The following is a 24,464-nucleotide window of genomic DNA, read 5'->3' as shown; positions in this document are numbered from 1 at the left end:
CATACATATACCACAATTTGCTAAACCATTCCCCAATTGAAGGACATTTACTGGATTTCCAATTCTTTGCCACCACGAACAGGGCTGCTATAAATATTTTTGTACAAGTAATGTTTTTACCCTTTTCCCTCATCTCTTCAGGGTATAGACACAGTAGTGGTATTGCTGGGTCAAAGGGTATGCACATTTTTGTTGCCCTTTGGGCATAGCTCCAAATAGCTCTCCAGAAGGGTTGGATGAGTTCACAGCTCCACCAACAGTGTAATAGTGTCCCAGATTTCCCACATCCCTTCCAACAATGATCATTATACTTCCTGGTCATATTGGCCAATCTGAGAGGTGTGAGGTGGTGCCTCAGAGAACCTTTACTTTGCATTTCTCTAATAATTAATGATTTAGAGCATTTTTTCATATGGCTATGGATTGCTTTGATCTCCTCATCTGTAAATTGCCTTTGCATATCCTTTGACCATTTGTCAATTGGGGAATGGCTTTTTGTTTTAAAAATATGACTCAGTTCTCTGTATATTTTAGAAATGAGTCCTTTGTCAGAATCATTAGGTGTAAAGATTGTTTCCCAATTTACTACTTTTCTTTTGATCTTGATTACATTGATTTTACCTGTGCAAAAACTTTTTAATTTAATGTAACCTAAATCATCTAATTGGTTATTAGTGATGTTCTCCAACTCTTCCTTAGTCATAAACTGTTCCCCTTTCCATAGATCTGACAGGTAGACTAGGCCTTGATATTCTAATTTGCTTATAGTATTGTTTTTTATGTCTCTGTCCTGTAACCATTTGGATCTTATCTTGGTAAAGGGTGTGAGGTGTTGGTCTAATCTAAGTTTCTTCCATACTAACTTCCAATTATGCCAGCAGTTTTTATCAAAGAGGGAGTTTTTATCCTGGTGGCTTGACTCTTTGGGTTTATCAAACAGCAGATTACTATAATCCTCTCCTGCTTTTACACCTAGTTTATTCCACTGATCCAGCACTCTATTTCTTAGCCAATACCAAACAGTTTTGATGACTGATGCTTTATAGTATAATTTTAGATCGGGTAGTGCTAAGCCACCTTCATTTGCAGAAAATAGGAATTTCTTAAAGGAAGTTACAGCATATTAAGAAAGGGATAGAGAAGATAGAAAGAGTTTTAAGGGATGACCATGTGGAGTGCTAACTGGCCAACTTTCAGCAGGACACTGGAATGTCAAAGAGATCTGGGAGTGATCCAAGTCCCTCACTGGAAATTTTGCCTTATGAGGAGGGGTCTCATAGTAATGCAATCCAATTTAAAGGTCAGACCATCAGGTGTGGCCTAAATTACATGACAAGTGAAGGAAGATTCCCTTTACAATGCAAAGACAAGATTGATAAAGTTTGTCTCCAACTGATCTCATCACGCCCTATGCCCACATTTGTCTGCATCAGAAGGCCAGACTTTCCCCCTCTCCACTAGGACTTAAAGGCCACAAACTAGGAAAGAGAGGGGAGATATGGGCAGGTGGTTGTGAAACTTGAAGGAGGGAAGCTGGAGAATCATTTCCGGTGTTTTTTTCCTGTTTCTGTTCAGCTGCCCCTTCAGTCTGGCACCTACTTGCCCAGGTGTAGCTGAATGGTAATACCTTCATCTGGCCTGAGATAGCTTGTCATGCCAGGTAGCTTAGATCTGGTGGGCACCAAGGTATGTCCACCTGCTCCCAAGTCATGCCTGTGCTCTAAGGGCTTGCAGGCCATGACACTGCAAGGTCAAGGAGCATGTGACCCGGTATTGTGACGATGGGGAGGGTAGGGAGGGTTGGTGCTTGGGCAAGGCAGGTTCAGGTTCATTCCTCCCCCAGAATCTCCATCTCCAGGGCCATTCTGTTCTCCCTATCTTGACCCTCCATTGGGCCTCCACGTCAAGACACAGGTTCAGAAACAACAACAGTACCCCAGACATTCTGTTCCTCTCCCCCCTACCCCTCCCTCAATATTCCTCCCCGGCCACCCTATCTCTTCTCAGAGTTGTTTCCTGCTGATGCCAGGCAGTGGATCTGCCCTGCAGGTGCTCAGGGGGGCCCAAGGGGCCCTATTGGAACTCAAAATTCTTTCTGAATCTTCCTCTCTCTGTCCACAAGCTGTAGTTGTTGGTTCACCCTTGTGTCCCTACTTAAATAGATTCCAACAATCATATTTTCCTTTGATTTTATTTGGATCGGGCTCTATTTCAGTTTGCATGATGAACAGTGAGCTACCCCAAGGCAGGTGGGGCTGCTGGAGTCTTCTTCTTTGGATTCTCCTGCAAACTCTCTTTGCTACTGGTTGGACCATTTGGAGGATGTCGACAGTCTCCTGTTACTGGGTCCTCTTGGATACCTCACCCTAGGAGAATGATTCCTGGATTTCCTTCTGGGGCTGTGGATGCCCTCCTTATAGGCTGCTGTGACTCCATTGCTTAGGAGAAGATCTTTCAGAAAAAGACACTGAGTATTGTCAGCAGATCCTAGCTCTCCCCTTTCCTCCACGTGAAATGGTGGTTAATGGATCGTAATAATATTCCAGAGATATTAAAATGGCTTTCATAGATTCTTTTTTCAAAGAAAGGCCCTCTCTCCACATGAAGGAAGGCTGTGAATTATGATAAAGTTCAGTTTTCTATGTAGTTTGAAAGCTCTGAGCCTCTCCTTTATGAGTATCACCATTCAATATCACAATCTTTTATTTATTTACTTATTTGTTTATTTATTTTAGATTTTTCAAGGCAATGGGGTTTAGTGGTTTGCCCAAGTCCACAGGTTGGTAACTATTAAGTGTCTGGGGTCTGATTTGAACCCAGGTACTCCTGACTCCAAGGCCAGGGCACTATGCAATGGGCCACCTAGCTGCCCCCAAGATCACAATCTAACTGATGCATTCACCCCATGTGGTTCCTACAACATGGTCATACTAATGAGCACAGGGTGCTGAACAGTAACATGCATGAACCTCCTTGGACAAGCACAAAAGACAAGACCCAGGCCCTAGGTCAGTCCCTGACTACTTGACTAGTTTGTCAACTTCCCCCAGTAAGGAAACTTGGTGTCTTGCTTGGGGACTTCACTCAGCTCCACAAGTGGTCAAAGTTATTTCTTTAATCCCCGTTCCTTTGGTCTGCATTTGCCCTTCCTGTAAACAGGTTGTCATTGTTTGGCTTAGACAAAGACCAGCCATCTTGGCTTTAGTGAGGTATTATTCTTACAGATGAGATTCTTGCACTATCCTTTCTTGTCCTTTTGGAAAACACAGCACTCAGGTCTTTGTCACAAAACTAATCACAGGATCCGCTCCCCAGTCTCTGGAGCAGCAGGGAGAGGAGAGAGGCTTTCCCCTCATAAGCTCCACTTCCTCCTCTTCTTCCACAAAGTTGAATGTACATTTCTCATAAGGAGAATGGAGATGTTGCCACTGATTTCTTTCCTGGTTTCACTTCTGCCCTGAGAGGAATCGCGACCCAGACTTGGGAATGCAGGTTTTGGAAAGAAAATAGGAATTTCTTAAAGGAAGTTACAGCATATTAATAAAGGGATAGAGAAGACAGAAAGAGTTTTAAGGGATGACCATGTGGACTGCTAGCTGGCCAGCATTCAGCAGGAGACTGGAAGGTCAAAGAGATCTGTGAGTGACCCAAGTCCCTCACTGGAAATTTTGCCTTTTGAGAATGGGTCTCTTAGCAATGCTCTCCAGGTTTAAGGTCAGACCATCAGGTGTGGCCTAAATTAGTTGACAAGTAAAGGAAGATTCCCTTTACAATGCAAAGACAAGATTGACAAAGTTTGTCTCCAAATGATCTCATCATGCCCTATGCCCATATTTGTCTGCATCAGAAGGCCAGACTTGCCCCCTCTCCACTGGGACTTAAAGGCCACAAACTAGGAAAGAGAGGGGAGATATGGGCAGGTGGTTGTGAAACTTGATGGAGGGAAGCTGGAGAATCATTTCCTGTTTTTTTTTTTTTTCGTTTCTGTTCAGCTGCCCCTTCAGACTTGCACCTACTTGCCCAGGTGTGGATGAATGGTAATACCTTCTTCTTGCCTGAGATAGCTGGTCATGACAGTTAGCCTTGATCTGGTGGGCACCAAGGTATTTCCACCTGCTCCCAGGTCATGGCTGTGCTCTAAGGGCTTGCAGGCCGTGACGCTGCAATGTCAAGGAGCAACTAAACCCGGGATTGTGACGATGGGGAGGGGAGGGAGGATGGATGTTTGAGCAAGGCAGTTTCAGGCTCATTCCTCCCCTGGAATCTCCATCTCTTGGGCTGTTCTGTTCTTCTTATCTTGCCCCTCCATTGCGCCTCAACCTCAAGACACAGGTTCAGAAACAACAGTCCCCCGGACATTGCGTTCCTATCTCCCTCCCCCTCCCTCAATATTAATCCCTGGTCACCCCATCTCCTCTCAGAGTTGTTTCCTCCTACTGCCAGGCAATGGATCTGCCCTGCAGGTTTCTCATGGGGGGACCAGGGGGATCCAACCCCTCCCCCATGGGACACAATGAAACCTTCCCAGAATTCCTGATGGAATGAATTCAAGAGGAGACAAAAGCTGGATTCTGCTCTCCAATCCATTCTGTCAGGAATTAATTTTGAGAAGATTTTGGGGTTCCTCTGCTGGAGAGATTTGGGGGGACATGCTGGGTTCCCATTTGTGAATCTGCCCCAGAGAGAAGATCTATTTCAGGAGGAGGAGGAGGAAGGGCAGATGTGAACTAGATGGGAGGGGTGGAGGAGCATGGGTAGGATTCGAGGGCAGGGAATCTTAGTTGTGGTCAGTCAGTCTGAAGAGGCTAGAGGAGGTACTTGCGGAGATTTTATATTGGGGGGGAGGTCAGGAGAGCAGAATAATCATGGAGAGATGGATGGAGGAAGGAGGGTAGGGGAGAGGGAGGCAGTGAGCATGAAGGGTGCACGATCAAGTCTTGTCCCTGGGCAGCCTCTGCCAGTCTTATCACCTGCTGCCAAAAGTCCATGTAAGGTCCAGCTTTGACCATATGGTGCCCTGCCCAGCAACCAATGAGACCATCAGCCTGCATTGGGCACATAGATACCAGCTATACACAGAGAGAAACAGAGGGACACAGAGAGACACCCGGAGAGTGGGTGAGCAAAGTCTGACAGTAAACTGCATATCATAGGACACGTTGATTCAAATATTTTCTTTCTTCAAATATCTTCCTTTTTCCCTATAATTTGAGCAGTTTCTACAAAAATTACCTTTCTCTGGACTTTTTTTTGCCATGAAAGGAGAAAACAAAATTCCTTGGATTTGTCTTGTAAGGGGTTAAAAACTCCATATCGAACTTGTTCCCCCTTCTTTACCAGAAATGATACAAAGGATAAAACTATGTCAAAACCCAATTTCTGGTTGCCTTAAGGACAAATTCTTCAATAAACTTCTCATCTCCTCTCCTTTCAGACTGTCACCTCTCTGGTGATGTCATGGATGAGTTTCAAGGCAGGGCTAGTGTTGGTATGGAGGGAGATGTAGGCAGGAGACCTGCAATCAAGGCTGCAGATTTCTACCCTCTGAAAGCATTCCATCACGCCTTGGACTTGGGAAACAGTCTTAGGGATGGCTTCTGTATTTACACTAAGACCTCCAGGAGGTACCTGATCAATCTTTTTGGTGAAACACCCACCCCTCAAACCACAGGTGAGGACCTGCTCTCACATAGGGCAGACCAGTGGCCACATCTGGCCTACTCTAGGCATCCTTCCCTGGTTGAAGTCTGAGTTTGGTCCATCCATGAGGACACTTAGGTGATGTTGCCATTATCTCACCCCTAGAGAAAGTGATGTCAGAGGTCAGAGAAGCCTCTATTTCCTCAAATACCTAATTTCTAAACTCTCTTTAGGTCCTTTTTTATCTTCAGAAAACCAAGCTTGCAATGACAATTGAGATAAATGTGCTGTCCTAGACCTCAACTACAACTCTAGTTTAGAGGCCTCCATGATGAGTGGAGGGCAGGCCACAACTTCCCTCCAAATCAGACATTTCTGCTGATGTTCCAGCAAGTTGAACCCTCATTTCTCAAATGCAGAAAGTCAAGAGTTCTCTCTCTCATCCCTAAGTCCCAAAATGGGACTTGCCCTGGCTTGGCACAGTGTGTCCTTTGGGCTGCATGTTGATGATGATGGTCCAGAGTCATTCCCTTCCTTCATGGTTCTGCTCAGGCCCCACCTTCCTGAGGCAGAAGGCCTGCCTATTTAGCGCTGGGTTGGTAGGGTCTTTTCCTCTGAGAGGAATTCTCATCTCCTCTTTCCAGATCAGTTGTGATTCCATCTACCCTTCTTTCCTCCCATTAAGTGAAGAGTCACCTTAGGGTAAATGTGATTCTTGGTTTCTGGGTATCCCGGTCTGACTGTTTCCAGGTTAATGTACCTACAACTCAAGGATGGATGGGATGAAGGGTTAAGGAGGATAGAAATGGGATGGTGACCTGGCAGTATGAGGGGGAAGACGGATTCCTCCTTCCTTCTCCACTACCTACACCTCCTCCACCCCATACAGTTCATGCCCTCTGACCCCATGGAACCCATGGACCCCCAGGCCCATATAACACCTGTTGCATCTGCTCCTGTGTCACCCTGAACCAAGGAAGTGGTCCCCTCTTCCTTTCTGAATCCTGTATGTGCCCCACCCATCTGTGCCATCTCTCTGCTGGGCTTTATCCCTCACTTCCTTCCGTGGCTGGGCTGAGAAATACTCAGTCTACTCATTGGGGAGGAGCAAAGGCTTCCCTGAGCTCATGACAGAATGAATTAATCCAGTAAAACGCCGATTCTAAGGGCCACAAACTGTTGTCTCTAAAGTTAAACCAGTAAGTGGATTCTGAACAATGAGCATCCATGTGACAGTCAAAGGTAGCCCAGAGCACCCAGGCAGGTGGTCAAGGTCTCTCTTTCCCTCCCTAGCTGCCCTCCTTGATGGTCCCCCTTATGCTCCCCAACTGCAGGGACAGTAAACTGAGTGGCCAGAGACCTTTTTTTCTGCTTCTTTCTAATTTATATTTATTTTAGTTTTGTACAAATGTTATTTTTAATACATTATAAAAATATTCTTGTTTAAGAGTAAAAATAATAGCCCCTCTCCCTGAAAAATATAGACGCACATAAGCAATAAAATAAAGGCAAGAGGAAAAGATTAACATTAAATAATAATAACAATAATAATAGGTTCACTTAAGTGGCACACTGGACAGAGCACCGGTCCTGGAGTCAGGAGTACCTGAGCCCAAATCCGGCCCCAGAAACCCAAAAATCACCCAGCTGTGTGACCCTGGGCAAGCCACCCCAACCTCACTGCCCTGCAAAAACAAAAAAAAATGCAAAATAAAATAAAATGATGATAATAATGATAATAGTAGGGGCAGCCAGGTGGCCAGAGACTTCGTAAATCTCATCCCTTCCCCCAACTATCCTAGTAGAGCCTGTATAAAAAACAAAGAATCCGAGAGGCCGGCTACTCACCAGCCAAAGAAGCAGCAGCAAAACTAGGGTCAGGCTGGACAGGAAAGATTAAAGGGTGGGAGAAAGTGGGGTTAGCATCTTCTCCATCAGAGAAGGGAGGTTTCAAACCCTGGACAGGAGATGCTGATTGTAAGGTGAGAAATTGAAATATTTATGCTATCCCAGGGGCAGGAATGAGGGTCATATTGTTTTGGGGGGAGGGGGTGAATCCATGGAGGACATATGTTCAACCCATTGCTGAGACCCCCAGAACACATTGCTTTCTCTCACATGAGAAGTGTTTGGTTTGATCCAACGAGAAAGCCTTCCCATGCAGAGATACTCAAAGAGAAATTTGTTAAATAGTAGTGAACAATGTTTTGGTTTGATATTCTCTAGATTATGATTATTAGAGGAAAACAATTTTAAAGTAATTCTAAATTTTTGTTATATTTTCTTTCCAATTTGTTTCCTTTGTTTCCCTAAAAATTCTTGTTCTTCTGGACCTTTTTTAATCTGATACCAGTGAATGTAGGACCAGTGAACAAGGAGCTCCCTCTGATTTGTTCTGAGTGACTGAAATTGGAGAAGGACTCAATTTGAGGCTTGTTCCCCTGTTCAGAGGAGTGACAGTAAGAGTGGAGGAAGGCCACACAATCAGAAGTGCTGTCTGAAAGCTTTTTCTTTTGGTCAAATATTCACTAGCCTCTAGAAATGATGACTTTTATTTCCAGATTTTCTGGAAAATCCACAGAATGGTCACCTAAAAGAGAATGTATCAAACAAGAGTTCCCACTGTGTGAGCAATAGCAGGAGACAGGTTAAAAGCCCCAGGCTACATGTTCTTCTCTGTGGCCTGGAAGCTGTGGGGGAGAGGGGGATCTAAGGGGTTTCTTGCTGATGGTATGGGGCACCAGACCAGGTTCTATATAATGCCCCCTTTACCATCAGCACTACATTCGTTACATCAAGTGCTGCCACCAATAGGAGAAGGACTGTTAAAGTAATTCTGATTTTTTATATTTTCTTTCCATTTTGTTTCATTTGTTTCCCTAAAAATCCTTGTTCTTCCGGACCTTTTATTTGATACCAGTGAATGTAGGAAAATGAAATGTCTTGAATTCTTCCTACCTTAGGTTCAAAGTACAAGACAAATATTGGACTTTATTATTTTAGCAAAGAAGTCAAAGAGGTAGTTTTGTTGTAAGGATTTACCCAAGGAGAAAAGGAATATCAGGGATGTTTACGTTGATAGCAGCTCCCACTGCTGGTCAGGAAGCAGGTCACAAGGTCACAAGGACGGAGTGACACCTGGAGAGCAGTTCCTAGGGATGGCTTCCCCATTGGACTCAAGAATCTAGGATGTCCCTGATGACATGGCCTCGTGAACAAGGAGCTCCCTCTGCTTTGTTCTGAGTGATTGAAATTTGACAAGGACTCGTTTTGAGGCTTGTTCCCCAATTCAGAGGAGTGACCGTAGGAGTGGAGGAAGACCACAGAATCAGAAGTGCTGTCTGAAAGCTTTTTCTATTGGTCAAATATTCACTAGACTCTAGAAATGATGACTCTTATTTCCAGATTTTCTGGAAAATCCACAGAATGGCCACATAAATGAGAATGTATCAAACAAGATTTCCCACTGTGTGAGAAATAGCAGGAGACAGCTTAAAAGCCCCAGGCTACCTGTTCTTCTCTGTGGCCTGGCAGCTGTGGGGGAGAGGGGTATCTAAGGGGTTTCTTACTGATGGTGTGGGGGACCAGGCCAGGTTCTATCTAATTCCCCACTTTACCATCATTTCTCCATTCCTCACACCAAGTGATGCTACAGATAAGAGAGGGTCTAAGTATTTCTGGTTTGCCTGGCTGTACAAGAGCCTAGCCCAGTGACTGGTACAAGCTGGGAAGCCGGTGCAGGCTGATAGTCTCACTGGATACAGGGTGTGGAAACTCATGGTCAAAGATGGACCTTACCTGAAATTGTGGAAGCAGGTGAGTAGACTGGCACAGGAGGCAGGTGGGCAAGATGTATTCCAGTGTCCTTTAACCTCACTGCCTCCACCTCCCCACCCCCACAACCTCAAATCTCCCTGACCATTCTGATCCCCCTACCCTGCATGCCCACACCTCCATAATACCTACCCCAAGCACCTCCTCCAGCACCTTCAGGCTGACCAATACAAAGGAAGGCTTTCCCCAGCTCCAACATTGTGAATCCTGATGTTCCCCTCCTTTACCTGCCACCTTACCTCTGATCTTGCTCTTCCACCTTCCAATGGAGTCATTCACACTGTGGCTGGACCATGAGACCACTCTGCAGCTGTGTCACAGGGAACAAGTAGGGCCCCTCCCCAAAACTCCCCTCCCAAAGGAACCACAAAGTCTTCCCTCTATTGCTGACACTGAATAGAATCCAGTAACTATTCCCCACTACCTTCACTTGTAAGGGGTCCTTGCAAAAGGGTGTGTATGGGGTAGAGGCATCATTGCCCCTTTTACAGTATTCGTATCACGGGGTCCCTGCTCACATACTAGATGTCTTGTAGGCTTCCCCAATTCCCCTCTCCCCAACTGTAGGAACAAGAAACTGAGGGTCCAAATGCTGAGCTGCTTCAACCTCAGCACTTCCCTTTCTTCTTTTACAATTCTTGTTCAGTTACTCAGCAGTGTCAGATTCTTCTTGAGTTTGTTGACCAAAACTCCTCTTGTGGAGGTGACCAGCAGCCCCAGAGATTTCCTTTTCCTCTTTGCTAGAAGGTCTATAAAAGTCAAAGGATGAATTAAAGTCTTTTATGTCTCTGGGACCTGCCTGCCATCCCCCAAAGGATTAGTGCCCGAAACAGCCAGGCTGGCAGGACAGATTCAAGGGAGAGCAGTGTCCCCATTAAGGCACCTCCTCGCTCAGTATGGGGCTTGCTGGACAGCAACAAGCTTCAGGCTCACTCAGGACAGCCATTAACAGGGAGTTCATGGCTAGCATAACCTAGGCAGATGATCCATTCAACTTTCCGTAAGAGTTCAAGAATGAACTTGTTTAGTTAAAAAAGAAACTGATCTTCTCCCAACCAACTACACACTGGTAGAATCTTTATAAGATGAAGTGGAGGCCAGACCTTGGGGATGACAGTGGTCCTGAGATCATGAATACCATAGACAAAGTCTGGTAAAATATGCTGTAACTCTGTTGTAGTTCTCTTTACAGGTCTTTCCTTAATGAATTTGCATCTTTGGGTATTTTGTAAAGATAAAGCTGAAGGTGGACAAAGACAAGTTCATGGACTCTTTCTGCCTGATTTCTAATTGTTTAAAAAATGCTTTATTAAGGTTTAAAAACATTTACAAATTGAATCCCATATTTTACATAAAAATAAATTTAAGCTAACTTTGTTTTTGTGTGTGTGTTTGTGTTTGTGTCTTTAGTGTTTGAATAATTCATTAAACTGAGCAGTGGTGTTGATGTTTTTTCCATCTCTTTGTAATCCTGTGGAATTTACTTGACAAAGATACTGAAATGGTTTGCTATTTCCTTCTCCAGTGACCTGAGACAGAGGGAAGTTAAATGACAATTTTCATTCAAGGTTAAACAAATAGGAACTGTCTGAGGATGGATTTGGATTCAGGTCTTCCTGACCCCAGGCATTGTGTTTTCTCCACTGAACAATTCAACTGCCTTTCAGTAATTGGCTCATCCTTTTAACTCAGGCATCATAAACAATGGATTTCATGGATTTTGAGCTACTCACTTGAAATGTTAGGTAGAGGTAGGTCCCAATGACTGAGGATGATCTGGAGAAGAGGCTGGAGGCCAGGGTTGGTTGAAGTCTGGGCACTCCCAAGTCCTGAAGTCAGGCCTGCAGGCCTCCAGGCTCTGCAAGCACCTTTGGAGCAGTGTCCTCTGGAAGTCTGAGGCCCTTAAGATTGAATCCATATCTTAAAATAATGGCTCCAAGTTATTTCAGACAAGTTTCCTTGGATGAAAATGGATAACCCTGTGCTGTGCTGCTCAGTGGCGGATTTAGAGTAAGATGTTAATAGGGTTGTGGAAACTTGACTGTCCTGTCACCTAATGGCCCCTCTTACTGTCCCACCAAGGGGTTCATGCCCTTTCAGCTGGACTGGCTTTTTCCATGACCTCTAGGTGACAGTTGGTGGGGACAGCTGGACCCTGCTCTATTTCCTTAAATTAAGACTGAGGACTGCTAGGAAAGCAGGACTTTAGTTCTGGGGTTGTGGGTCTACTGCCAGTCCCACAGCTATTTACTTTATGCTTGTTGGCAGGTAGGCAGGATGTGATGATGATGGTGGTGGTGAGGAATGTGGACACCATCTCTCATCATGTCTGCCCTTAATGAAAGCTTTGGTAGGATTACCTGGAAGTTGCCTGAGAATATCAATGTCTCTGTCTCTGTCTCTCTCTCTGTTTTTCTGTCTCTCTCTTTCTCTCATCTCCTCATTCATTCAAAGGATCACGTTAATGTCTCTAGGAACCCTTTGTCTTTTTCAGTTTGAAGCCACTTTAGGCCCATCCCCTGGGCCCTGTCCCAGAACAGAAGCTCACATTTCAGGATGGAGGAAATGGCGGCCTCTTAGGTCATCCTGCCCAACTGGTTCCACTATTATTCCTTGTCCACGTTTTAGGGACAGGGGCTCTAGGGAACATATTTTTTAAAATAATTGTAGGTTTGCCCGCTGCTTCCAGAGACCCCTCTCCAATGCTATGCCTAGAAGGCAGAATGTCTTCTGGTTCTGTTGCCAGACCCCAGAACCTGGAGTCGGAGCTGGAGCTGGAACTGGAGCTAGAGTGTTTCCTGGAGGCTGAGCCTCGGAGTGCAGCTCCAGGATTGCTTTAAATTTCTGGGTGTTCTGGAGACAATGAATTAGAGTTTGAGGCAGGATCAGCTGGCATTTTTGTGGAACCATAGAAGAACTGGTTATTGATCTCCTCTCAGCCCTAGATGAAAGTTTGCAACAAACCAAAGGAGGATTAGCTGACCCAGGAGATCACTCTCGAAGTATGGCTTGCCCACCAAAAAGTCCTACAAATAAAAGGAAGAGAACATGGCTATCAGATAATGCTCATCCTCCCTGGGAGACAGGGCACTGTTTGAGTGATGGTTTTGATTCTACTTTAGACGAATTGGGCAGGGAGTTTAGAGAGAGCCAGAAGAAGAAGATGCAGAGGATGAAGAAGAAGAAGAGGGAGAAGAAAGATCACAGTGATTCTGATGACTACATGTTCACAGCAAAATGGAGATCATCATTCAGCCTAGATAGAATTACAAGTCAATGTTTTTCTGGCATGAGTCACAGCTTGCTGTAGATAATTTAGCTAAAAGAGCTCGTAGAAGAAGAAAGGTAAACTGCATGGATGTAGATCCCCATCGGAAATATCTAACACTGACACTGACTCAACAACCTGAAAATGGAGAACAAGAAATGGACCTTGACTAGAGATCTTACCAACATAAGGAGTTTAGTAACAACAAACTGAGAAGAAAATTAAATGCCTCTAGACAAAGACTGAAAATCCAGTATGGTACAATGGTTTGCAAAAGGGAAGACTTGGTTCCAGTCAATCAGGATACCATGGAATATGAGCAACAAAAAGGTTCAGATGACATCTTGAGTGATAGTGACCTGGGCAGCCTCAGCAGCGCTGATGATGGTTTGTTTACCACTGTTGAGGGAAGACAAGGTGATGATGAGAAGACTGACTAGTTCTATGAAAATGAGTCAGGTGGGGCACGTGGCAGCACAGGAGCCTTCCCGGGGGGGCAGTCAGAAGAGTCTATGGAACTAGGAGAAGAATTACCAGATGCTGTCTTTCAAAGTATGTCAAGGGGCCCTTTTGCTCTTATGCCACCTTCAGACAAAAGAGGTTTCCAGGATAGACTCAAACATCTCCATGGAATGCCTTCAAAGAATATCACAAAGTCTTCAGGAATTCTTCTACAATGGTTGCTATGGCTGGCCCAGTAAGTAACAAGAGAATGGGTCACTTTTCTCCCCATTCCTGTTACCATGATCATTGGTTTAGCCCTGGGACTGGGACAGAGCCTAGCCGGCTTCTGTTCCTGAGAGATAACCAATCAGAATGAGGGCACAAGAATTCTGCAAAAACTGTAAGCAAAAGATAACAGTAGTTCACCAATCAATACATCAAGAATTATTCCTTGGTCCACGTAAAATGGAAGCAAGTGAAAGAGATCGTACTTCCCCATGGAGAACAAAAAGGGATAAGAGCAGGAGAAAACTTTACTAGAAAGATATATCCTCTAGAAGTATATATAGTATCTAAGACTGTGTATGTCTATGTAAGTGTTTATATTGGTATATGCTTCTCTGCTTCTGCTTTCTTCACAATAGAGTTTTATTTTGAAGCTATATGTGTTTCTGTTTCTTCTTTTTACCCTTTTCAATAGCATAATAATATGAGACTGACTTCCTTATACCATGCAGCAGTCCAGTCATCTTACTGGCATTCACACTTCCTCCCTTCTCCTTTCCATCCTTGTTTGTGAAACGATCATATGCATCACTTGAGCCTCTTCTCACCATAAGCCTGGCCCTTGCACTCATTTATGGCCCTTCATCTATTGTCTATTCCTTAAGGGAAGGAGCTGTCTTGCTTCCTGAATTTGTATCTCTGGCACATAGCCTGCTAGCACATAAGTGCTGAATAAAGGTTTTTCCACTCAGAACAGATTATTCAATCATTCCTCCACCATTTCAAATATAAATTCTTTCTAGTTTTTCAATAGCAAAAATAATCAGTTAAAATAGTATTGCACAGATATTGCACTTTATACATTTGCCTAAATCTTTGATAATGCGATCTTAAGTTAAAGGATAGAATCAGTTTTCCTAACTCTTACTGAGTGCCCTCCAAAAAAGATGCCAAATTCATTCACCTTTATAATTCTACTTTCAAGGTAAGCAAATAAATCATGACATAAAAGAATTGGAAAACAATCATTTGCCATTTGGAGGTATAGATAGTAATTCATTCTTAATCCAAGCAAGAGATAGAGACAATTATAAAAGCAAGGAAAACATTTTATATCTCATATTTCTGATAAAGATTTGATACTCAAGGTAGCTAACCAACTAACATAAGAACAGAACAGAAAGCCATATTCTCAGTGGATCAGTGGTCAAAAATATGAATAATTCTCTAAAGATCTGCAAAATATTAACAACCACATGTAAGAATTGTTCCATATCACAAATAAGAGTAATGCAAGTAAAACAAATCTGAGATTTTACCTGATACCTACCAAATGGGCATAGCTGAATAAAAAATGAGACTAACGGGGAAACTGGAAAATGGCTTAAATAAATTGGATTTTATGAATGTGATATAAAATTCTTTTCCTCTAAAAAAACATAAGTATGATGAACATAGAGAAAAATTTATAAACCATTACAGCTTCCAAGCTCTCTATTACCTCTTTCCCCCTTAGCTGTTTTATTGTCACTCCCTCCCAGCCCCACCCCTACTTTCCCTTTCCTCCATTCTATCTCCTTTTTTGATAGTATCCTTCATTCCTTTGGTTTCAATTATCGTCTTTGCAAGCATTATTTCCAAGATTTTATCACTTTCTTCTTTTATTAGGAAAAAATATGATTCACAGTTATGTCCTGTATGTCCTGCAGGCACCTGAAAATTCAAAATGTTCCAATATATTTTAACTTTCCATCAAAACATTCTTCACTTTTAAGTTCACCAGTTGTTGGGGATATCCCAGCCCTTTATAACATTTGGGTCACAATGATTTTGTCGTTATCTTTGTAATTATTATTTATGATGATAATAAGGTAAAATATTTATATGTACCATTAGTAGGTTGCCATAGGTTATTTTGTTCTCTATAAAAGCAACAAACTGTAGAATCATTGCCAATATTTTCGTTAAGGGATGTTTCCTTACCCAGAGTTCCTTTCAACAAAGTCATAACAGGCCTTTATATGTGTTTGTGTGTGTGTCTATGTGTTTGTATATGAAATGATCTTGTCACTGCTTGAAATGTTATTTATCTTTGCATGAATTCTTCGCAGTCTTCATAGGCAAAAATATAAAAACAGAGAATATTTAGGTGATATTACATATTCTATTTTATATTTTTATCATTCACCTGTTTTAGGGGGAGTGTTTGGTCAGAACTTTTGTATTTTCTTGCAATGCATCTTATACTCTGCAAAGTTAAGTGATATTAGTGCTGATTCAATCTGAGCAATCATTCTTTTACTGTTTCTATCATACCATAACTAGCATTTCTAGAATTGTGTCAAATAGAATGCAAAGTGGATAATCTTCTTTTGTAGTTTACTTAAATTAGAATGTTTCATACTCTTATTCATTGCAAAAAATGTTGACTTTTGGTTTCAAAATTTCTATCCCTTTGCCTTTTTAACTCTTTATGATGAATGGTTGTATTTTTATTCAATGTAAAGAAACAAACACGATTCCATTTGAGAGCCAAATCTGTCTATAAATGTATTAACACATTTGTTTTTAATCTTTCTTTGTAGGCTTATGTCTCTTACATTAAAATGCCAAGTGACTTTTAAAAATAATAGATTCTACCATTTGACTAAAGGGAAAGGCAGGGACATGAGAAGATCCAGGGATTTTACAGATCCTCTAAGGGGGCTGGTCACCATAGACCCCAAGGTGACTAGGAGGACAGTAAGCACCCAGTGATGTGAGGAAGGAACATGCGAATCTCCAATGGCATCACAGAACGTTGTAAGGTCAAGCTTATTGTTGGTTGATTGACTGAGGGAGATATAAAGAGGAAGGCAGCCTAGGCCAAGCTCACTCCCAGCCTGGACTCTGACAGGAGCAGGTATCACAGTTTTCAACTATTCTGTCCTGACTATAATTCCAGCATCATCTACATCCCTGCAATGTCCCTGGTAATAGTGAACTGTCTTCAGATCAAGGTCTTTTCTTAGTACAGCCCAGGTATGAATCTTCCCCCTGCCTCTGCATAGCCTCTTCTTGGCCACATTAGAGCCAGGATCCTTGTTCAGCCATTCACTTCCTCACTTTCCTTTTAGTCCGGAGTCACATCAGCCTATGAGGAAGGCTGCCACAGAACTAGAAGAGGAGCCAATGAAATCAGTCTTAAAGGGACCAGTACGTGGAGGAGAGGGTCAAAGAACCCTTGTAAGTTCCTGCCTGGGACAACTAGTGGCAAAGAGGATCCAGAGAGGAGAAAAAGGCCTGTTTCAGAGATTTCTGGGAGCTGTCATAGGGATGTGGTGAACTGCTCCTTGGAGCCAGGTGGATCTAGCCAATGGCCCAAATAACCCTCAGGTCCCTTGGCCTTTCTTTCAGCAATGTTCATCCTCCAGATGATCCTCATCTGATGATGACCAAATAAAAATGAGTTTCCAGTGTTTCTGTGTGTGTGTGTGTGTGTGTGTGTGTGTGTGTGTGTGTGTATTTAATGAATGAGTGAAGGAATCAACAAAGGGCTGAGGAACCACTAAAGGGGGTCAATGGGAGGAGTCCTGGGCCAGGCCATGGGGTGGCAGAAGTCACTGTCCTGGCCCCAAAGAATCTGAAATTGTCATGGAGAATAAGTAGGGGCAGTGACAGATACAGTTTCAGGGGAGCTCCTGGGGTCCAAAGGAGATGCCTTTTCTACTGCGAAGTGTCATCTCTCCTGGTAAAATATCCCCAGGACAGAGTTGGTTCCATTTAACACAGTCAGACTTTGAGTCTAAAACCTTCCTTCTCTGGGTCTTCAGTAGCTGTTTGGGGCCAGGCTGCTTCTCCACTTCTCCCACACATCCCTTCACCCTGCACTACCTCCCAGGGAGTCTGTGCTAAGCTTGGATTGGATTGACGTTCTGTGAGTCCCTCCGTAGAGTTGGGATTCACTCCACTTATGGATGAAAGAAACCCATCTTACTCCAATCTGTCCAGTCTGGGTCCAATTTAGGTCCTTGTGATAATGGAGGAAAGCCCCAAGGATTCTTTTCTTTTGCCTTTCCATTTGGTATTTCATTTCTGCTTTTTTCTCCTTTTTCCATTATCTTTCTCCTCCTTTATTATCTTTTATACCCCTTTCTAATTTCCTTCCTTCTTTCCAACCTTCCTGTTTTCTTTTTTAAATATACCCACATAGCATACATAAAGTAAGAGCACTTGAGGAAAGAGATTACAAGAGTCTCTGCCCCTGAGATATGACTCTCTATCCCTCTTCTGGGAGTGATCATCAGGAACACAACTGTGGATAGGATCCAGGCTGAGACCACCTTCAGTGAGGAGGAATGTACTACCTAGAGTTTGTAGAACTTTTCCTGACCCTTCTGCAATAACTAACTCATGTATATATCCCTTCATTTAAAGGGGTTGCAGATGGGGGTGTCCCTCCAGGGTCATGGTTTTTCTCCTCTTGAATTCATTCCATCAGGTATTCTGGGAAGGTTTTGCTCTTCTGCTTGGGGGTTGGGAAAGACAGTGGAATAGATCATCCTGTACCTCCTAAGAGTACTTGAGGAGTAGTCCAGGCTTCCAACACCACTAGCCTCCAGCCCCATCTCTAGATCTCCCTCAGTCATTGTGAGCTGCCCACTAGCTAGCATCTCATCTGGCTGGCTAAAAATCCATGAAATCTATGGTTGGTGATCCTAGAGCATAAGGGTGAGGCTAAAATAAAAGTCAAGCTATTCAGTGTAAAGCAGATGATGGAGAGAACACAAGGTTGCACTCATGAAAACCTGAGTTCGGATCCATCTTTAGACACTTTCTAGATTTGTGACCTGAGCAGCAATCATTTATTTTTACTCCAATCCACAGTGTCAGAAATTGCAGCATTTTATCTATCAGTTTATTGAGTGACATGCCAAAAACAACTACCTTTAGTTTATTTTATGTAAAACAATTGACTCTTGTTTTTGAAATGTTTTTTTAAACTTTTTCATATAGAACTGAAAGAATCCAAGAAAATTTTGTCTATTCCACAAATGGCAACAGGAAGAAATTTGTTAAAGAGTTGCAAAGCGAAATATAAGAGAGTTGAATTGAAGTCTACTTTGCCAGGCGTTTTCCATAGTCGCCATGAGTTCAAGACCATTGTCATCCTGAGGTCTGTGCTCAACATTTCCTGTAAGGATTTCTCCAGTTGGTAGATAGGTGGCTAAGAAGGCTTTCCCTTGTAATCAAGCCAAGTATTTCATCTGCTCTTGCAGGAAGATTAACAGACCATCTGCCCACAAACAGAATTTCCCTCTCTGCTCCTTTCATAAATGGCTCATGAATACTTAGTCCACAATGATTATGATGTTTTTTTATTAAGATATGTTTATAAAATGGCACACCTCCCTCTTAGTGGGAGAGGGGTGGGGAAATCCCAGATGTAAGATCTTTTATGTACTTAGAAAGGCTTTGTTCCTGCCCCCTCATGCCACTCATAGGCTGGGGTCCCAATCTCAATTTGATACATGGCTTCCTATACACCCCCCCACCCTGCTCGTTACACTAATGAGCAAGATCAGCTACATCTCCTTGAGCATGCCCAAAGGAGAAGGCCAAGACTAGACTGACTTACTAGGGGTGATGGCTATCCTTGATGGACTGGCTCATCTCATCAGTGCAACAACCAGGGACAATTTGGGGCTGTCTGCCATGGAGAATTCCATCTGTATCCAGAGAAAGAGCCGTGGCATTGACCAAAGACCACAACATATTACATTAAATTAAAAAGTGATCTTATTAGGGAATTTTTCTAGCTCTTATACTTTGTTTTTCTTCCTTTAGGATCTGATTTCTCTCCCATCACATGGAAACAGTGTAAGGACTGGGAGACTGCCTTCTGTCGGGGGGGGGGGGGAGGAAAGAGACATTTGGGGGAAGAATTGTAAATCTCAAGATAACGAAAATGTTTCTAAAGAAAAAAAAAGATTAGGCTGACTCAGAAACAGGTGGTATAAGCTCATCAGTTTTTGGTGAGATGGAGGTTAAATCTTTTACCTCAGCATCTGCCCACAGATTATAATATAGGCATACCCTAGTCTTTGCAATGTAAATTACCAATCCTCCCTTCACATTCTTGTGGAATGCAAACCCCCACATACTTTACAGCCTTCCCCAGTCCATGATGTTATACCTTCTTCCTCATTGTCAGGTGATCTCAGAACCTTTAAATGATTTGTGAGGGGAGAGAGGTCTCCCAATGACTGAGGAAGAACTGCAGGGATTGGCGGCCAGGCTTGTTCATAACCTGGACACTGATAAGTCCAGAAACCAAATCAGCCACTCTTGTGCCTCCGCAAGCCCCCCAGGACTGTCCTCTTGAAATTAATAACTTAGAATGTCATGGCTCCGACCATGTGCCAACTGAGGTCTGAAGGCTTTAGAACTATTACCTCATTTCATCTTCGCAAGAGCGCAAGGAAGAAGGTGCTATTTTAATTCCTAGTTTACAGTGGAGGGAAGTGAAGGGGAATGACTTGATCAGGGTCACACAGCTGGTAAGTTTTTGATACTTGATATAAAATCAACCTTGCTGGGCTGCGGGACCAGTACTCTGTCAACTGCATCAACTGCTGTCACAGGCTGTGGACAATGGTCATTTGAACTCCTCAGGGATCCTCCTGAACCATAGGTTATTTTTGTTGAAAGGATTTGCACCAGAACCCAGTGATATCTGGGATGTTTAAATTGATAGCACCCATTGCTGCTTAGGGAGTAAGTCACAATGCCAGAGGGACACCAGGAGAATGGGTCTTAGGGACAGCTTCCCCATTGGACACTCAGGGATACAGGATGTCCCTGATCACACGTCCTGGGTGGACATTGAGCACCATCTGCATTGTTCTAGATGACAGAATTGGACAAGGATTCTTTTGGGGGCTTGTTCCCCAGTACAGAGGAGTGGCAATAGGAGTAGAGAAGGTCACAAAAACTTTCTCTAGGGGTTGAGTGTCCACTAGACTCTAGAAATAATGGCTCTTATTTCCACGTTTTCTGGAAGATCCACAGAATGGTCACATTTAAGAGAATATAATAAACAAGAGTTTCCACTGTATAAGCAATACCAGGAGGCAACACAAAGGCTCCGGTCTCCATGTTCTTGTCTATGAACTGGCAGACGCTGGCGAGAGGAGCACCCAAGGTATTTCTTGTTGATGGTGATACAGGCCTGTAGGAAACCATGCCAGGTTCTTTCATATACCCGCAGCCTGATTTATTTTTGATCATCATCTCTCCTTTCCTCACATCAAGTGATGCCAACCAGAGGATAGGGACCAAGTGTTTCTAGTTTTCCTGGTTGCACTGGAGCCTAGCATAGCAACTGGCACAACCTGGGAGCCTAATGCAGGCTGATGGTTTCATTGGCTGCAGGACTTGGGACCTCATGGTCAAAGATGGGCCTTACCTGGAAGTGAGGCAGCAGGTGAGTACATTGGCAAAAACTCCTTGTTTTCTGGAAGATCAGAAGTCCTAGGTGGTCAGAAGTGTCAATTCTCTCAGTATGCCCTCCCTCATAGCACCCAACCATCACCACATACTACAGAAGTGTGTAATGTGAGTTGGGCTCCGTGATAGTGATGAAGCTACACACTCATTCAGGGACGTCACGGTCCTGCTCAGGCACCACCTACATGGTGCTAGATGACCGTCCATGTGCCCCTGAATATTAGCACCAACCTCACACTGAGGAGGCCTTTCATACCATTTTGGTTAGACTAATTTTTCACTACTGAATTTCGAATTAATCACCCCCTCCTTACCCTCCCAAGATAGTAACCAGTTCCTGGTTATCTTGGCCACCCCATTGCCCATCTCAAAGACTAACAGATACTGGTAATCCAAGTCCTGCTGGGCTCTCACTGGTTTCAGGACAATGCATCTCAAGATCAAAGATTGTCCTTGCCTGGATTTGTGGCAGCAGAGGAGTAGAATGGCACAGGAGGCAGGCTGGTAAGATGTAGTCCGCTGTCCATACTCCCTGCTTCAGCTTTCCCCACCCGCAACATTCCAACCCTCCTTGACCATTCTGCTCTCCTGACCCTGCCTGCCCACACCTCCATAATACCTACCCCAGGGGTCTCCTCCAGAACCTTCAGGCTGACCAGTCCAAAGCAAGGCTTTCCCCAGTGCCTGGCACCCCGACCCCTCTGTGCCATCTTAACTCTGTGCTTACTCCTCCACCTTCCATTCATACTTGGGCGAGACCATGAGTCCATTCTGCAGTGGCATCACAGTGAACAAAGAAGGCCCCCTCCTCACAGCTCCCTCCCAGGGGAACAACAGTATCTTCCAGCAAATGCTTATAGACTGAATTCAAGAGAAGGAATGAGGTGTCCTTCCAAGAGGGTATATATGCTAGAGAAGCAAATGAAAACCCAGCAATCACCAGGCAGAAGTATAAGGTCTGTTTTTCCGTACTTACATCAAGGGCTCTTTGCCCACCTAGCAGCTGTTCTGCAGGGTTCCCCAGTCCCACTCACCCCTACTGTAGGGATGGTAAGCTGAGTGTCCCCATCCTCAGCCTCCTTCAACCTCAGCCCTTCCCTTTCCTTTCTTACAGTTATTCTGTTGCCCTGTAGTGTCAGACTTTTTAAAATTCTTTTCTGCAAGGCAATGAGGTTAAGTGGCTTGCCAAAGGCCACACAGCTAGGTAATTTTTAAGTGTCTGAGGCTGGATTTGAACTCAGGCCATCCTGACTCCAGGGCCGGAGCTCTAGCCTCTGCACCACCTAGCTGCCCTTGTGTCAGACTCTTCTTGAGCTTGTGGACCAAACCTCCTCCTCCTGAATCCTGTCAATAACCCCAGATTTTCTTTTCCTCTTCTACTAAAGGGTCTATAAAATGCCAAGGATTAAAGGGACCATGTCTTGCCAGTAGAGACCACAGGCAGTCACTGCCTGCCCACCATGTGCCACTCCAGCAAAGGCAGGAAAGCTTGGACTCTGAATCCTGGAAGCTCAGAGATTAAAGAGGAGAGAACTAATTACATGGTGATGGAGGGGAAAGATGAAGAGAATTGTGAATGTAATGAAGAAAATTGGGTGGAAATGTACATTGACTATCCTCATCTCCTTAGGCTTTACCCTCTACTTAATTCCTGGTCCAGTAAGAGAAAGGGAGTTCAGAGTTGCCATGTAATATCCTGAGAGCAAGGGCGAGCCCGGGGGAGAGCGAGCCAGGCTGCCGATGGGCCGGGCTGCCGGCGGGCGGCGCCGAGGCAGGTCGGAGGCCGGGCAGCGGTTGAGGTGGCTGCGGTGGGCCGGGCCGGTATCAGAGGCGGGAGCTGTCCATCGGGCCATCGGCCGGTGTGTCTGTCGCTAGCTGGGCCGGCTGGGAGGGCTGGCTGCGGCAGGCGGCATGTCAGTGGCCGGGCTCAAGAAGCAGTTCTACAAGGAGAGCCAGCTGGTCAGTGAAAAGGTTGGAGGAGCTGAAGGGACCGAGCTTGATGATGACTTCAAAGAAATGGAGAAGAAAGTGGATGTTACCTGCAAGGCTGTGGCAGAGTTGTTGGCGAGAACCATTGAGTACCTTCAGCCCAACCCAGCCTCCAGAGCCAAGCTGGCCATGCTCAACACTGTCGAAGATTAGAGGGCAAGTGAAGAATCCTGGTTATCCACAGTCAGAAGGGCTCTTGGGCGAGCGCATGATTCGTTATGGAAAAGAACTTGGAGATGAGTCCAACTTTGGTGATGTCCTTTTGGATGCTGGTGAATCCATGAAGCGATTAGCAGAAGTGAAAGATTCTCTAGACATAGAAGTCAAACAGAATTTTGTGGACCCCCTTCAGAACCTCTGTGATAAAGCCCTAAAGGAGATACAGCATCATCTGAAAAAACTTGAGGGCAGACATCTGAATTTTGACTATAAGAAGAAGCGGCAGGGAAAAATAACAGATGAGGAGCTTCGTCAAGCAATGGAGAAATTTGAAGAATCCAAGGAAGTGGCAGAGACTAGCATGCACAATCTCTTGGAGACTGATATTGAGCAGGTGAGTCAGCTCTCAGCCCTGGTAGATGCCCAGGCAAGCTGTGCAGATCCTGGATGAGCTGGCAGACAAGCTGAAGTGCAGGATGCAGGAAGCTTCTTCTTGTCCCAAGCGGGAATACAAGCCAAAGCCTAAAGATTCCTATGACTTTGGAGAGCCTGACCACTCTAATGGAGGTTTCCCTTGTGCCCCAGCTCCCAAGATCACAGCTTCTTCCTCTTTCCGATCCTCTGGCAAGCCCATCCGGACCCCCATCAGGAGTATGCCTCCTCTGGACCAGCCCAGCTGCAAGGCTTTATATGACTTTGAGCCTGAGAATGATGGGGAACTGGGCTTCCCGGAGGGTGACATCATCACATTGACTAACCAGATTGATGAAAACTGGTACGAAGGCATCATCAACGGCCAGTCAGGCTTCTTTCCCCTCAACTATGTGGGGGTGCTGGTCCCACTACCTCAATGAAATGGCTGCTCTCCACACCTCCCTCCCTGTCCTCTCCTGCTCCTCCCCCCTAATGAGGAAGGCCAGGCCTGATCTGCATTCCATTTTGTTCCTGTTGATACAAGAAGACAAATGGAATAGTATTAATCCTGCCCATGCCCAAAGGGCATCAGATTATCTGAACTAGGAATCCTCACAACTCCCTCTTTCCCAAGGATTTGGTACTTCCTGGAGAGACCACAAGGAGCTTGCTGCCTCCTTCCCCCAATCTCACCCCCACCCTCAGTCCCTTTGGCAAAGTTTCAGGCAGCAACTCTCCTTAGGCCTGGTACCTGTGGTCAGGCTCAGCCTGTCCTGAGCAGACCAAGAAGTGGATGCTACCTAGTTGAGTTACAAGTTCAGTCTAGGCAAAGAAGGATAAGCCACTAAGTTTTAATCAGTGTAAGGGGTCTTGTGTTTATGGTGATGGAAGCAGAGAAACACAGTTTGTTCGAGTCACCTGGGTTTACATAAGACACTAGTGACCACCCAAGCTTCTTTTGGTGGGGAGGGACATCCTTCCCTCCTTTCACCTCTTCCATCTC

The 24,464-nt window shown here is 44.5% G+C and overlaps 2 pseudogenes; both read left to right on the top strand.

Annotated features, from left to right (window-relative positions):
- Window positions 1-4,915: 4,915 nt before the first annotated feature.
- On the top strand, window positions 4,916-16,779 carry LOC141504001 (G patch domain-containing protein 2-like; annotated as a pseudogene).
- A 6,003-nt stretch (window positions 16,780-22,782) lies between these two features.
- LOC141503994 (endophilin-A2 pseudogene) lies at window positions 22,783-23,901 on the top strand (annotated as a pseudogene).
- Window positions 23,902-24,464: the final 563 nt, after the last annotated feature.

This window comes from Macrotis lagotis, unplaced genomic scaffold (genome assembly GCF_037893015.1).
Source record: "Macrotis lagotis isolate mMagLag1 unplaced genomic scaffold, bilby.v1.9.chrom.fasta BILBYCTG006, whole genome shotgun sequence".
Lineage (NCBI taxonomy): Eukaryota > Metazoa > Chordata > Mammalia > Peramelemorphia > Peramelidae > Macrotis > Macrotis lagotis.
This window is presented reverse-complemented; position numbering and strand designations above follow the sequence as displayed.